Below are 14,857 nucleotides of genomic sequence, written 5' to 3'. Positions count from 1 at the left end.
CAATCACAGTTATTTTGCTGCTGTTTAGTGAACATTTTTCCTTTTCTTAACTGACCATATTTCTTATTAAGCAAATTTAGTCAAGGCTTTGGTGAAATTATATCGTAAGTGTATTAAGCAAAATAAAACTGCACATACCATTAAAATCACAGTTCTAATATTAAAAATAGTATAAAATACATTCAGTAATCAGTGTTGAAAACATTTTCTTTGTGATGTTAGAGTTGTTACAATGACAAGAAAATATTTTCATGTCAAACTGAAATTTCTTTGTTCTTTTTTGTTTAGACGTGTCTTACAATGTTATTATTGTGTATGGTAGTATTTTATTTTATACACTTTAGACAAAAACAGTGTACCTGTGAAAGATGGGATTGCACAGAATAGTAGTGCAATAGTGATTGAAAATGTTATTTCTACTGCCTCATGCAATGTGATCTGCTTTTATTTAATTCACACGACAGCTAAATCATTTCCTTCTACTAATAAAAACACTACAAAGTATTCTTATTCTAGTTGCACTATGTCATTTGTCAGTAACTGTGTGGCTTATTTAAGAGAGATTTTCAGCTAAAAACCCCTGCCATCACTAATAAATGGGGTCATTTTAATCATTATTTGTGGGTGAAATGAATAATCTTAATGCTTAAATAGGAGCTGTAAAGTAGCTGCACAGTTAACCTGCGCTTTATCTAAATTAGAGCCAAAATGAGTAATAACTGAAAACCAAACCAAAACCTACCCCTGCCACATTCTGAACTAAGGCTGTAAGTCTACATTATTAAATTGACAAGGGGAATCACAACTAGCTACCTCTTTCACACAGGCTCAAACCTGTCTATTCTTCAGTGATCAGTGATTCTGTTGACAAAGCCAAATGCTTGCTGTTCTACCCTTGTCTACCTTGTCCTAGACTGTGATTGAATCCCAGAGCATGAAAGGCTACATAAAACCTGCACACACGTGGGGTGGGTGAGTGAGATGGAAGGCATAGGTTCATGTGTAGTGCTTTCTCAGCAGTGGGAATCCAGGTACAGGCTTCAGGCTGAAGACATGCTCATAATTAAGTTTGTTGTGACTTTTCTAGGCTCTACTCCCAGTTAATGGTGCCAGTGTACCCTGATGCCTGAGTCTGGCAATGGTGTTAATGGGACAAAGCACAGCTTTTCTGAACTGTTTGAGTAACAGACACAAACCCTTGCATGACTATACCTGTAGGAATAAATGTTCAGCCTCTGTGCACTGTTTAGGTAGTTTTCATACAGTACAACTGTCTTAAGAAAAGGATTTTTTTATGTTTTTCATTTTATTTCATAGGACAGAAGCAGTGGCAGGTTTGACAGATAACAGGACTTCTCTGGGTGTGGGAAGTTTATGAAAGGGCTGGAACCTGCCTTCTCTCTGGGCTGAGTGGGATACTTAACGTTACTAAAACTGGGGTGCGGAGGGAGAGAGCGAGGTGGCTACCTGACAGCAACTGCACCAGCTCTGCGAGAGACTGGACGATGCTGCTGGAAAGGCCCTTGTGCTATTATTACACGTTTGTAGAGTTTAAACAGAAACTCCTACAATACACTTGTGAATGTTTCCTCTTCATGAAAATGAAGTATTTGGGATTTATGCAGGATAGCTGTTGAGAGGCGGATCATGCTGTTGTTTAAACATCTTAATCTAATGATGAAGGGATTCTGTTAGAACAAAACCACTAAGTATTAGATGCTGAATTACTAAGATGCTAACTGCTATTTCTAAGGAGAAACATAAATATCTAAATCAGAAATAACTAAAAAAATTTCTTCCAGAAAAGTGGAAATTTTTCCTGGAATAAAGAACTGTCAGCAACTTTTGTTACAGCCCATTTTGCTAATTTAATGCCTGGGCATTATGAATTTATTTTGATTTGGGCCATACTTAATCCTAAAGCGAGGCTCTGGCTATGAGAGGTAATTGGACAGTAAAGTCAGAGAACTTGTATTTATTATAATTTTTAAATTAGCAATGACAGGACCCAGCTCTAGTAGACCATCTGAAGATGAGATGAAACCCTTGTGCAGAAAAAAGGTATAATGAAAGTCTTCAAAAGTGTTCAATGTCTGATTTTAGAATTACATTAGAAAATGCCTACTTGTAAAAGTACCAGCATTATTCCTTGATACTGAATTCCCTGATAATGAATTGGATTCCATGGAAGTGATTTCTGACTGCAATTCATTAAGAATTCTTTATGGAGTTTCTTATCACATGATTTTTCTTGTGACCAAAGGTTCCATGAGATAAACTTATAAATGAGCCCAACCAGCAAGAGTAAAAGATTGCTCGAGACTCTAATAGGCCACAAATTGGATTGCTGAACAACCTTCTAATCTGTTGTCTCTGTTCTTCTTTCTCTATAACTAAGGCTAAGGAAAAAAAAAGCTATGAGCTGCTGTCAGTTGTAATTATGCCCAACTCAGATAAAATGTCCTGACCTGTGAGAGGTAGGTCAAATGTCAGAGAAGGCTTATGGGAAACAGTAGAAGGTTGAAGGCTTCTAAATAAGCTTTGCAAGTATTTACCTCTTTTGTAGAAAATAGCTGTGAATTTCTAAACCAGAAAAATTATAGAAAATGTCAAAGCATGTCTACAGTGTCCCTGTTCTCTACTAATCTCTTGTCAGGCATATTGATGAGTTAAGTGGCTTAATAATTATTTCGCCATCAGAGATGACACATATTGATGCCTCTTCAACAGACAGCTTTTTTATATTTTATGTCTGGATTAGACCAGCTTAAGTCATGATGTTGTTGTCTGTGTATATACATTCATGATAAAACTTGAACCAACATGTTTTAATTTGACTGAATTTGCTAATCCATTTAGTTCTACTCAGTAATCCATTGTACAGGCAGCAAATTAGTAGAACCCTGAAGTTTACAAGAAAATTAATATCAATTTACAATACAAAAATTTAGTACTTCTCAGAACTACATTGATGCTATGTTTATAGATAGTGATGGTAGTTATAATACTCCGTAACATTTTTTGTTAGCTGGAGGAGTGACTTGAACTAGGCACTGGCTCATGAAAGGAGATGGTCAGCCAAAATGGTGACTACCAAGTGAGAAACTCTCAATTTTGTGAATACAGCCTGAAATTTTTTGTTCAAGTTGAAGTAGACACTTTCATGGATGATACCACCACTTTTTCACTGTAAAACTCCTGCATTTGATAAGTAAATACAGATGAAACAGTGTGCCTAGCTTGAAATGAAGCAGGTTAAATGTGGAGAATAGGGAGCATGATCAGCACTTGCAAATGCTCCAGACTGAAGTAATTTTCTTTTATGTATTGGTAAACAGGATGCAAAGTCAGGGGTATGTGTCAAGGAGTGAGAACCAGGATATTCAGTCCAATCTGTAGCACCCTTTAACTTGTACATTAATATTATTACTGTGCTTATTTATAAAGCATTAAATGTATATTGAATAGCTTTGCAGGCAAATAGGTTGCTGGCTTGCAAGCACAGAAGAATCTTGTTGATTTAGAGGATGAATTACTACTCTCCCAGTTCTTATACCTCTTCTGTAACCAACACAAAATATCCTCTCCTTGGGCATGCTAATGGAGAGGACACCTTGGCTAAATCCCCCTACCCTTTCTCGACTCCTCGCTCTTCTGTACTGAGAGATTGCACTTATGGTGTGTTTCCAGTTTGAAAGAAGTGGCCATTATTTCCGACCTTGAATCATTAAAGGATGTTGGGTTGTTACTTGATCAATTTATATTAGTCTGATTCCACCAAAGTTTTCAAAGCAAAATATATGATATTTTGAGATCCTGAGGAGAACAGAATATATATTGTAAATAAACAATTATCTGTTGAATATTTTCTCCAGAATATTAATATGTATACCAGCTATCTGTTGAGTCATACTAAGCTTGTTTGAATTGTTGCTTCTGAAAATACATTTTGAGTGACCTTGCAGTTCTTCTTATAATGCATAATAAATGGAATCACTTCTATTCTTTTAAAAAAGCACGTTAAAAAAACCTTCAATTTTATGTGAACATAATCTGTATAGACATTAATTTATGTAAATGGTAATACTTCCTACAGTATTTTCCCCCTAGCTCTAACCAGCCTAGACACCTTTGTGTCAGGTACTTCTCCATTATTATTTCTTCATTGGCCTTTCTTTATTGGCCTTCCTTATCTTTAATGTTATAGGTGATATGTTTTAGATTAAAGCAGCATATTAATGCTTAAAATGCAAAAGTCAAGTTGATGTAGAAATATTGTAAACATTTTTTATTTTCTGTAAAGATGTTCTTTGGAGCCACATAATTTGTGTGGCATGGTTAGATGTCTGTTCAGAAGAGAAAAATATGATAATGAGTTTCAGTAGAGTTAGAGGGCTTGTTGTATTGCAATTTTGCTTTATTTCTAGGATTATTCCAATTTTAAGGGATGAACAGGTGAGCTGTGGCTTCATCTCTGTATTTTCTGATCTGAGAAGTTTCTGTAAGGGCTGTTGGTCAGGTCAGTGGGACAGCTCTCCCAAGTGAGATAACAGGATTTGAACAATGCTGTCTGTACAAAACCCTAAAGCTTCAATATAGAAATACTGTTTTGGTAGCTGTCTACCCTTTAATGGCCTTGAATATTAACATTACCCCTAATGGTGCTTGCTTCTCTTGTTTGCTGAGAAGTTCATTCCGATATTTTCTTGCCATAGCTATTCCAGTCACAGAAGGAAGCTTGTCATTGATAAACAGAAGCTTTCATTTTAGACATCAGTCCTTTTTTTCAGAAACATGCAGATTTTCAGCCTTCTACTACTAGTGCTGATAATCCTTTTTTTCTTCAATGGATGGTAGAAATAGATTGAAGTCACTTCACCAGACCTTGACACACCATAAAAATAGTAGGCAGATAATACTGTATATCACAAGAAAGTGTAACGGTTGATGCCTTTTTAGACGTTCTCTAAGTACTACATGGGCAGCAAGAAGGGCAGGGTCTATCTCCTGCTGCTGTGTGGAGTCCGTAATACTCTAATCTTTCTCTTGATCAAAACACCTGTGAACAAACTATGACTACCTATGAGGAATAACTTATTTAATAGGAGATGGCTTGCCATATTTAAGTGGATAATAGATGATGTAATTTTTGCATGCTGTCAAATGACACACATTTATGCAGAAGTTACAAACTACAATCTGATAAAATAAACTGCTGACCTTGGATGCTTTTCAGTTCTCCAAATTGGACACTAGAAGGTGGGGAAGGAAATTTGTACAGTTTTAAAACTGTTGCTCTTGATATATAAGGAAAAGAAAGACACTTGGATAACTGAAATTTGATGACAAAAATTGTGGATCTCTAATACAGAGCTGAAATTTGCTATTTTCTTTGCTTAGCACACAGGATACAGAGTGTAAGAAACTGTAGTATTCTGGTATGTCTTCTGCATCTGCACCACCAGTTAAGTGGTTTGCTCTGAATATCTGTATGATATTGATTTCAAATAATCATATGAAAGTGTTTAATTACTGGTTTGCATGTGCCCTTATTATTAGAGATATGGTGTGACTCAGTAAGTGTAATATCTCCTTGAAACAGTCTATACAGACTTAATCTCTTCTACCACTTTTATCCTTACCTCAATGCTTGTTTTTCCTGCTAAAAAAGATAATTTGTATGTCCTTGAAATTAAAGTTTAGTGGTATAAAAAGAAACACAACTACTTCATCATTATGTTAATTATGATATAGTAAAATAATGTCAACAAAATCCATTCACAAGAAAAAAATAAATGAAGCGCTATTTTTAATAGATATATTGCAGAGATTGATGATGGTAAACTTGTGAAACATTTAAATGATCAGTGTAACAACTTTTGTTTATGTAGCATAAATATTGACTTCTGAAATACAGTTCCTGCTGGTTTGAATCCAAAACTACTAAAATTAGAGAAGCTTGAGATTAAAGTCTTACAGTAGAAACATTTTCTAGCTGAAATATATTGTAATAAGGAAGAGAAACTAAAAGCCTTGGCCAGGCTTTGAAATGTCAAGTAATCTTAGTGAGACATAGTTAGAAGCATGGCTTTTTACTAGTGTCAGTTATTGTTGTTTTCACTATTTTTTTATCTTTTTATCAAATGTTTTATCAAATAGAACACTCAAATGTCTTTTCAGAGAGGAAAAAAAAACCAACCAACCAAAAACAAACCCCAAAAGACATTGCAGAATGTTTAGAGGTTGAAATATCTACAGTGGATTTTAGGAGCTATTTAACAAAAAAAATCTTTCAAGTATTATTTCCTTGTAATTTGTGAAGTCACTTTTAGTCTTGATTACTGTACTTGATTATTTCTGATCTGTCATTTTTCTTGGTAATAAGTAAAAATTCTAATGACCTGAAAGCTCTCCATATACACAACAGGAGCCTGTTATTGATACGTAATGACTTTCATCTACTACTGAATTAGGCCCCAGGTCTTTTTGCAGCAGTTTAACTTTTCCTGTTTTAGCTAATCAATAGCACCCTTTCTGAATTAAAAGAAATATTCCAAACTATAAATGGAAAAAAGGATAATATAATGTAAATATATACAATATATATCTAAAATACTATGTAATAAATAGGTACAACAAATAATACATGATTTCACAAAAACTACTCCATCTGATCATGTGACCAATTTAAAAAAGAACCAGTGTAAATTCTCTGTGTGGTTATAAGAATTTAACAGAATCAAATATATATTAGGAAGGAGAAAGATATGTAATGTCATTGCCCAGTTAGTCAGTGATAACATTCTGTTTCCATCTAAGTTCTTAAAGACCCATGATAAGCTGATGATGTAACTGTAACATCAAATTAAAAAAAAAAAAAATTGTATAGTGAGACTTTATTCAAACCAATACATCAAAAATTGGTTCTCACTTTTTAAGAAGGACTTACTGCTAGGGTGTTCCTGTGATTACAGTTCTTGTTCCACACCTGCTGCTTTTCTCCATCCTATTCTCCCTCTGCATGTTAAAAATCTACAACAAGCGTGCAAATTGAGTAGCACCTTCCCTGGTGACTATCTGTTGGCTACTAGAATGGTTAGAGATGGACTGCCCAGAGAATATAGTCATAGCTGGCACCAGCAAGGGTGCACTCTGTACAGTGTTAGTGCAGAGCATGTGTTCTTGCCAACCACATGATGGCTAAGCTAAGTAAAAGAACAGAGGAGGCCAAAAAAACCCCAAGCCCACACCTCCCCCCTCCAAGAAACCAGAAGAAAATTGCGCTGATCAGTTCCCACCCACCCTTCAAAATGCAACCCAGAGCCATTTTGTACTTTGTTCACAGGGTCATTACTGGTATGACAATATCATCTCTTTGTTTTTAGAATCTGTCATCCCCTGGCTGAAGGGCTTGACTCCAAGGGTGAGTGCTGATAAGGACATGGAAGCTGCTGGGAAACTCCATGCAGAATGAAGGGATCTGTTTTAAGCTTGAAGCAGCTGCATAGTCTCACTTACACCTGCCTGAAAAGGGGGGATTTCGTGAGGCACCTCACCGCAAAGGCTTCCTTACCCTCATCTTTTCATGTTGGTTGACAATTCTGATGAAAGATGCAAGTTGTCATGTACTCCATACCAAAAACTAAGCAAAGGACGGCCTGGCCTTTCTTTAGTATACAGAAGGAGTTATTTAAATGGAAAGAAATAGTACTTCTAAATGAAAAAAAGCAATAAAACCCCCAAAACAACCCTGCCCAACTTTTCTGTCTGATTTCCTGGGCACCTTTGATTTATTTTTCTGTCATTAAGAAAAAAACAAATTAGAATGTTGATGAGAACCATAGGTGACATTATTGAATGTTTTCTGCATTGTAGTGGGGTCTAGTTCTGACTGTTGTACTTAAGATTGTCTTACTGGATTGCATAAAGATCCCCTTATTTTACTTCCTCGTGTTTTTAAATTTTCAGTTTAGATTTTCTGTTTGGTTTCATCCAGAAAGATGAAATCAAAGGAGGGGGCAGGGAGGGAGTTTTCCTTTGCAGGTTTTAAGAAATATTATGAAAATATCTTTAATGAGTGGATTTTTTTTTCCAAACTTGTATATTTTAGTAGCTTTAATACTAAAATAGCTGATGGTTGTAAGTTAACATTTGAATGGGAAAAAGTCCACAGCATGATACGCTTTTGTGTTTTCCCACTGAGGTTTATTTGATTTGACATATGCATATATGTAACTCACAAATTATACAGCATGCTTTGTATTCATTTGATTACGATACTGTGTAATTTTTGTGTTTTAATTAAATCAGCTACATGCTCAATTCCTTAGTCTCCTGAATTATTCTAGTATGGCACAAAGCAATTAAAATGTCTAAATATTTATTTCAAGGAAATGCAAAGAAGAGTGAAGGGATCTTCTCCAATTGGTAATATTCTTTTACAGAGGCAGGCAATTCTTAGAGGACCAGGAGCCAGGAACTCCCTGTTTTTTCCATACCTTAGAATTTCTTTATATTTTAAAAATCTTAGTAAATAAAACTTCATAGCTTGAGCCTCAAAATGAAGATAAAACACATCCATTACAACGAGACAAGCAAACTACCGTTTTTCAGAGTGAGAGAGACTAATTCGTCTGGGTTTCATGGAACTTTTATGGTTAATTATGTTAATTAAGGTAGTGACTAGAAATTCCTGAGAACAGGACCCTCCTATATTAGTCTGTGCAAGCACAGAGTGCACAGTGGGGCTTACAAATAGGACAGACATTAAGTGAAAGAAATTGTTAGAAATCACCTGCAGGACTGACCATTCTGAGAGAAGTAAATATTATGGCCATTTTGGTTTTTTATAATTAATTTGGGAATAATTTTTTTTCCCCCTTTTTTTTTTCCCTTTGTACACTATAGGTTAAAATGGTGGCATGAAGTCTGGGGCATGCTATTCTATAAAAATCTAGGTTAAGGTATCCAAATGAAGAATATATGATAACAAGGCTTTGCTGCTTTTTACCCAATACTGTCAACTAAAACAGAGATTACCTTCTCTGATTAATTGATACAGATTTTAAACCTATACTTTCCCAGTACCAGCAGGACTGGGAAAATACTTTTCAGCAGGCTATTTGTTTGTAAGAAGTTCAGGCTGAGATTGATTGAAACTGTAATTTCAGGTCAAATTTAGTATATAGTACATTTTAGTCTTCCTGAAATGAAACACATATATATCTCCACATATTTTGGAAAGATGCTTAAGGAAAGGCTGATGTTTTTTAGAACATGAAGGAGATAATCCTTCCATGGTTTTTTTTGCCCCAAAACCCCAATAGGTATAATGCTTAGTTTGAGTGGCTAGAGTTTGGATTGAAATCCTTTTGAAAGAGCTTTTCCATCCCTAAGAGATGAGAGTGCATTTAAGTCTTAGTGTATTTCAGTCTGTCCTATAGAAGCTCTTTCACTTTCTATAGAGAACTTGAAATAATAGTAGGATTAAGAACCAAATTCTAAATTTCTCTTTTGATTGCCCTTAACCTCCAACCTCTAGGGTCATGCCCAGGCACTTGTTCAGTGAATAAAGTTAGTTGTACAGAGTTCTATTTCATGCACAGTTGTACTCTCAAGTGGATCCTGGGAAAAACAGAGCAAGTGGTCAAGTGAATGAAAGCTCTGTTATAAAGCCTCAAGAAAGTCAAAATAAGACTGTTAGTTAACCCCAGTCCTCGCTTTTAGTATCTTTTGCAGTACTTCAGTCTGCAACCTTAATGAAGTTCTTCTAATTCATCTATTTTGGTGTAATTAATGCGTAAATCCTTGCTTTTATTGGATACAATTCCTGTCTTGGTTCAGATAAAAGTTTGGGGCATGTTAAGACTGTGTAACATATACACCCATGTTGCTTTAGTATTAAAAAATATGAGGCTAATGAAAAAAATTCTGCACATATTTTTTTCTGGGCTTCACTTCTCTTTGTGTTTTTGCTTAAAGCCTGTTGTTCCTAAATCCTCCTTACAGCCAGTGTTACTTTTGTCAGTCTTGCATCTGGATGCAACAATTAACTGTTCTTGCAAATTTCCAGAGGAAATTAAAACTAGAAAAAAATGTGGAAGATCAACCAGAGTTAATATGGTCTGTGCAGCCTGAGAAAGAGAATAAGAATGGGAATAACACAGGTCGTAATTGGCATATAAGTCTGTTCCTTTCATAAAGGTCCATTGGATAGGTCCTGCCCCCTCTTTCATCTTGGACTAACGATGGGCAACGTGAGGTTTCTACACTGTGTAAGCAATTTAATCTGACCTCCGCTTTGCCGAACAAAACTGCCAAACACTGAGTTTTCCAGGTATTTTGATTGGTATTGGAAAGGAGAGAGACACGGAGGAGATTAAAAGCAAGGAAAGGGAAGAGAAGCACAGGAGAGGGAGAAGAGTATTGATTGGCCAACCTTTTTACTTAGCACAGATGCAAAAGGTGTTGATAAAACGGATTTTATTCTGATACACATTCCGGCAGGCAGGGTGATGATACGTACTCATACAAACACTTTTCCATTGGCATAATAGTATCTCTCTGATGGGAAGCAGAGGAGGAACAGCAGAGGAGAGAGCAAGCAGACAACAATCCACTAAAAAGGGGGAAGTAATGGAATGAGGAAAAGGAGAATGAAAGGAAAATAAGTGTGACAACAGTTTGTAAGTGCTGGGAAGCTCCGTTCTGTGTTTTGCCATCAAGAACTTGGGACTGTGGATTACAGTAGAAAGGAAGGGGACACGACTGAGAAATAAAGTCAGCAAGGAACAGTGAAGCTTTACACTCTTGTACTGCATGCACGGCCAGCTGGATTACCTGCAAGCGACGTATCTGAGTTTCAGATGAGTTGTGCCCTGGCTGCAGAAACTCCACAGCCACTATCAGTACACTGCAGCGGTGGTTTGGCAACACTTAAGCCCAGGTACGGTGCCATGCGAACACAGTTTTCACTTTCAGGACCTGAGCTGGCTCTATGCAGAGCCACTGGGGACCTGCAAAGTGTTCCCCGGTGGTCCCGGCTTTGAGAGGTCTCTTAGCTGGTGTGCAGTGGTAAGCACAAATAGCTTTGTGCCTTGGTTAGCTTCACTGGATAATCTGAATATGAAATTCCTTTTAGAGCTTATCTATATATTAAAATACAGTGGCTTGGCTAAAATATAGGCTGTCTGGTCTACCACAGGGCCTTACTTCAGCCAATACACGCAGAAAGATCTCACTTTCTTTATTGGCAGTTACTATCACAAAGTGAATTACTGAAAGAGAGCCAGTCATACAGCATCTTTCTGTCTAGAATCCAGTGTCCAGGGAAAAATAATAAAAGTAAATAGAATCTGCACAATCTAGAATGTGAAGAAAAAAAGAACAGGCTATAGTACTGGTTTGTAAGAGCCTGATACCTCATAAAAGTAAATTCAGTTAATAAGAGAGTTCTCATTAGGGCCTGAGATCCAGATTCAAGATCTCAAGCTTGAACTACCTATGCATCCTGCTGAATCTGAATTAGAAACCCAGCTGTTCTTTCTGTTGTGGCATTAGGGCAGAAATCTCTGTATGGTCATGTGTATCGTTCGGAAAATTTGCTCTGGGAAAGAGAGATTTTCTGAAATAAAAGAACCTAGAATAACTTTGGCTATTATTATAGCCTTAAGAGTTGGGGTTTTTTTTTGCTAAAACTTGTCCAATTAGTTTGTGTTCTAATTTAGACACAGACATTTCAATGGAAGTCGGAGGATGCCAGAGACAGTACTTTTTGTGTAGATTATGAATCCTACTGAATGTTTCAGTTACTACCTTAATAATTCCAATACCAATCCAGTTGTTATAAAATAGAAGGATTTACAGTACAGTAAATCCAAGTATGTAGGCTTTATAATTGTTCATAGTCATATATGATTGAAGATACTTGTCTGTGTACTGTTCCCTGCTGTAAGGCTGAACATTCCTCATGCATTGGAGGTTATAGCTAGTAATGGCCTAATATCACAGGCCATTTCAGTTGTTATGGGCAAATGTTTTGGGTTTGAGTGTTTTTTTCCTGGTAGATCACTTCTGAAATGGTGGTTAGCACTAGGTGCCCACAGGGAGGCAATGTTACTAAAAATTTCAAGGAAGCCAGTTACTTTGGCTTAGAAGTTTTTTGTACCATGTTTACTTTTGTTCAACTGTTACTAGCAGCCTTTGTTCATAACTATTGTCCCAGTATAAATCATGGGTCATAATAATAAAGTAAGGTGACAGAGATCATGTGATCTGGGCAAAGATTCATAATAAACTGATGCCGTATTATATTTTTAATGTCTGATACTTTTTACTTACCAATCTGCCTACAGTTTATATGTGTTTGAGAGCTTCACACACTCTTTTCAAATTTTACTTCCAGGGTTACTTTCCAACATTTCAAACAGGCAGTCTTTATCAAACAACCTGCTGCAAAAATCTGTTTTCATTACTTATTTCTTACCACTTTCTCTTAAAGGTATTTAAAAGACATGTGATGTGGTGCTTAGGGACCTGGTTTAGTGGTGGACTTGGCAGTGCTAGATTAACTATTGGACTTGATGATCATAAAGGTCTTTTCCAACCTAAACGATACTATGATTCTATGATTTTCTAATCAAGAATTAGCTAAATATGTCAGTCTCTGCTATTTACTTTGACATATACCTTAAGGCATGAGTTTAAACCTGTCTTTGAGTTTGTTTTCAGTGATAGACTACTCTTCAGAACAAAACCCTGGCTATTAGGTTCTCTTAATTTCTTTGAAGCTATAATGCACGTAAGCAGACATAGGTGAACTTTCTTGCTATAGAGTTCTTCATCTATTTGTAGAAACAGACCAAAATCCCAATAACAAATCTCTCTGGATTGTAGAGCTTTCCCTTGAAATTTCATTTAATAACCATTTCAGTATGATTGATTTGCATTTGAAAGGCTTGGTATTAGTGAATCTCAAGACGTTTTGGTACTGTGAGGTTTTACAAATGACAAATATTAGTTGTAATTTGGTTTTTTACATCTTCTTTTTGAAGATGGCAATAGGGATGCTTGTACCTTTATCACCTTCCTGGTCTCTGACTATATCCTTTTGATTATCTGTTTTTGTTCTTATGGAAGTTTAGAAATGTTGGGTTCTTTTCCTTCCATAAGCTTGTCTTCCTTTGAATACTGTTTATTTATATTCCAGATTTGAATACTGACACGTATTGTTCCTATTTCTAGGAGACTAAGAAGCAGTGTATAATGATTAAGGAGCATTATAAACTCATTTTATTTTATTTTATTTTTTTTAAAAGACTGGAACTAAAGCTCTTGGAGAAAAGAGATTTGTAAAACAACAATATGCATGGATGTCTGTCTTACCTGATGCCTTATCATACTGTCATGGGAAAACTGGCAAATCTAAGGTTTTTAAGCAGCTCCATATGAGTCCTGCATCTTTCTGAGACTATAATGAGGGGTGGAAAAAAAGCACCTGAGGTTACTAGACTGTTTCCACTTTTTTGGCCCTTTTTCTTAGAACCAGTATTTTTGGTAGACAGCAGCCAAAGCTGAAGCCTCTAAATGAATGTACATAGCATCATTCCCAAAACTTTCAGCAAGCAGAAATTGCTATATTGTCCTTTTAGTGAAAATGTTTTTTCTTGTTTTACCAATAGCTCCATACAAAACCAGACTTTGGCATTTATATTGTAAAAGCTCAATGGTCTACCTCAAAAATAAAACTCTCCTGTGCATCATCTCAATTTCTGTCACAGCATTTGAATACAAGTCATGGCTTCTCAGCCTGTTTTTCTATGGAAACAAGGCTCAGGCAATCCAGCTGCTCAGCTGTACTATTCTATTTCAGTCCTTCTTAGTAAATTTAGAACTACTTTTCTCAGACCTGGCAAGGAGACAATCATTAAGATTCTGAATGTTTTATGAAAATAGGCAGCACAGTAAAGAGACAAGTCTTTCCTGGGCTATGGGAAAAATGGATTCATGTATTATTAGCAAGAGTCCTCATTACTGTCCCAGCTATGAGTGGGGCTTTCACATTCTTAAATTTAAAAGTCAGTTAATCACAACAAAATAGTCCACCAGAAACCAGGGTTCACTAGTTTCTGGTGTCCACAGAATAATCTACTCATTTTTGTGGATAATAGTGCACCAGAATGCTGGCCCAGGCCTCTGAATACGCATGTAATATGGCTGCAAATACTCACAAACCTAGCAAAAATAGATATTTCTGTATGTTCAAAGCAAAATATTCAATCCTTAGGAAAAGCTAGGGTGAAGGACTTTGACAATGCCCTGCTACACTGCAGCCTTCCTTCTAAGATCTTCTTATGAATAAGGAGTCCGTTTTCATCCGACCTTAAGTGGAAGGACTGTTTGTCTGTGAGTATATGCATCAAAGAGTACAATGGGCTCACACCTGTTTGTAGCCTTTAAGTATTATTAGACCACACTGACTGTGGTCATAATAACAACGGGCACATATTAGCTCAAGACATCAACAGCAGCCAGCTTCTGCTGGGCATTAACTTAATCACTGAGGAAACAAATGTGTAGCATCCTGAGTGCAAAAGGAGGAATGGCTTTCCTAAAAAGTGATGTACAACTTTAGGATTTCATCCAGCTAATACTTTCCAGGTAGCGCAGAATGGCTATAAATTGCCTGAAAGTAGCAACGTCTTTTTCACTTAGTTTGAATTTGGGGTCTCTTCGATTTAAATTGTCCTTACAATGAGATGATATGCTCTAATATACATGTAATTACTTTGAATAGAATATCATATCTTCTAGGCTTTCTACTTTGAAAAGAATAGAAATCTTGACTTTATAGTAGAAC

The sequence above is a fragment of the Haliaeetus albicilla genome, chromosome 18, assembly GCF_947461875.1.
Source record: "Haliaeetus albicilla chromosome 18, bHalAlb1.1, whole genome shotgun sequence".
In the NCBI taxonomy this organism is placed as follows: Eukaryota; Metazoa; Chordata; class Aves; order Accipitriformes; family Accipitridae; genus Haliaeetus; species Haliaeetus albicilla.
The sequence above is the reverse complement of the archived record's forward strand: the minus strand, read 5'-3'. Positions refer to the sequence as shown.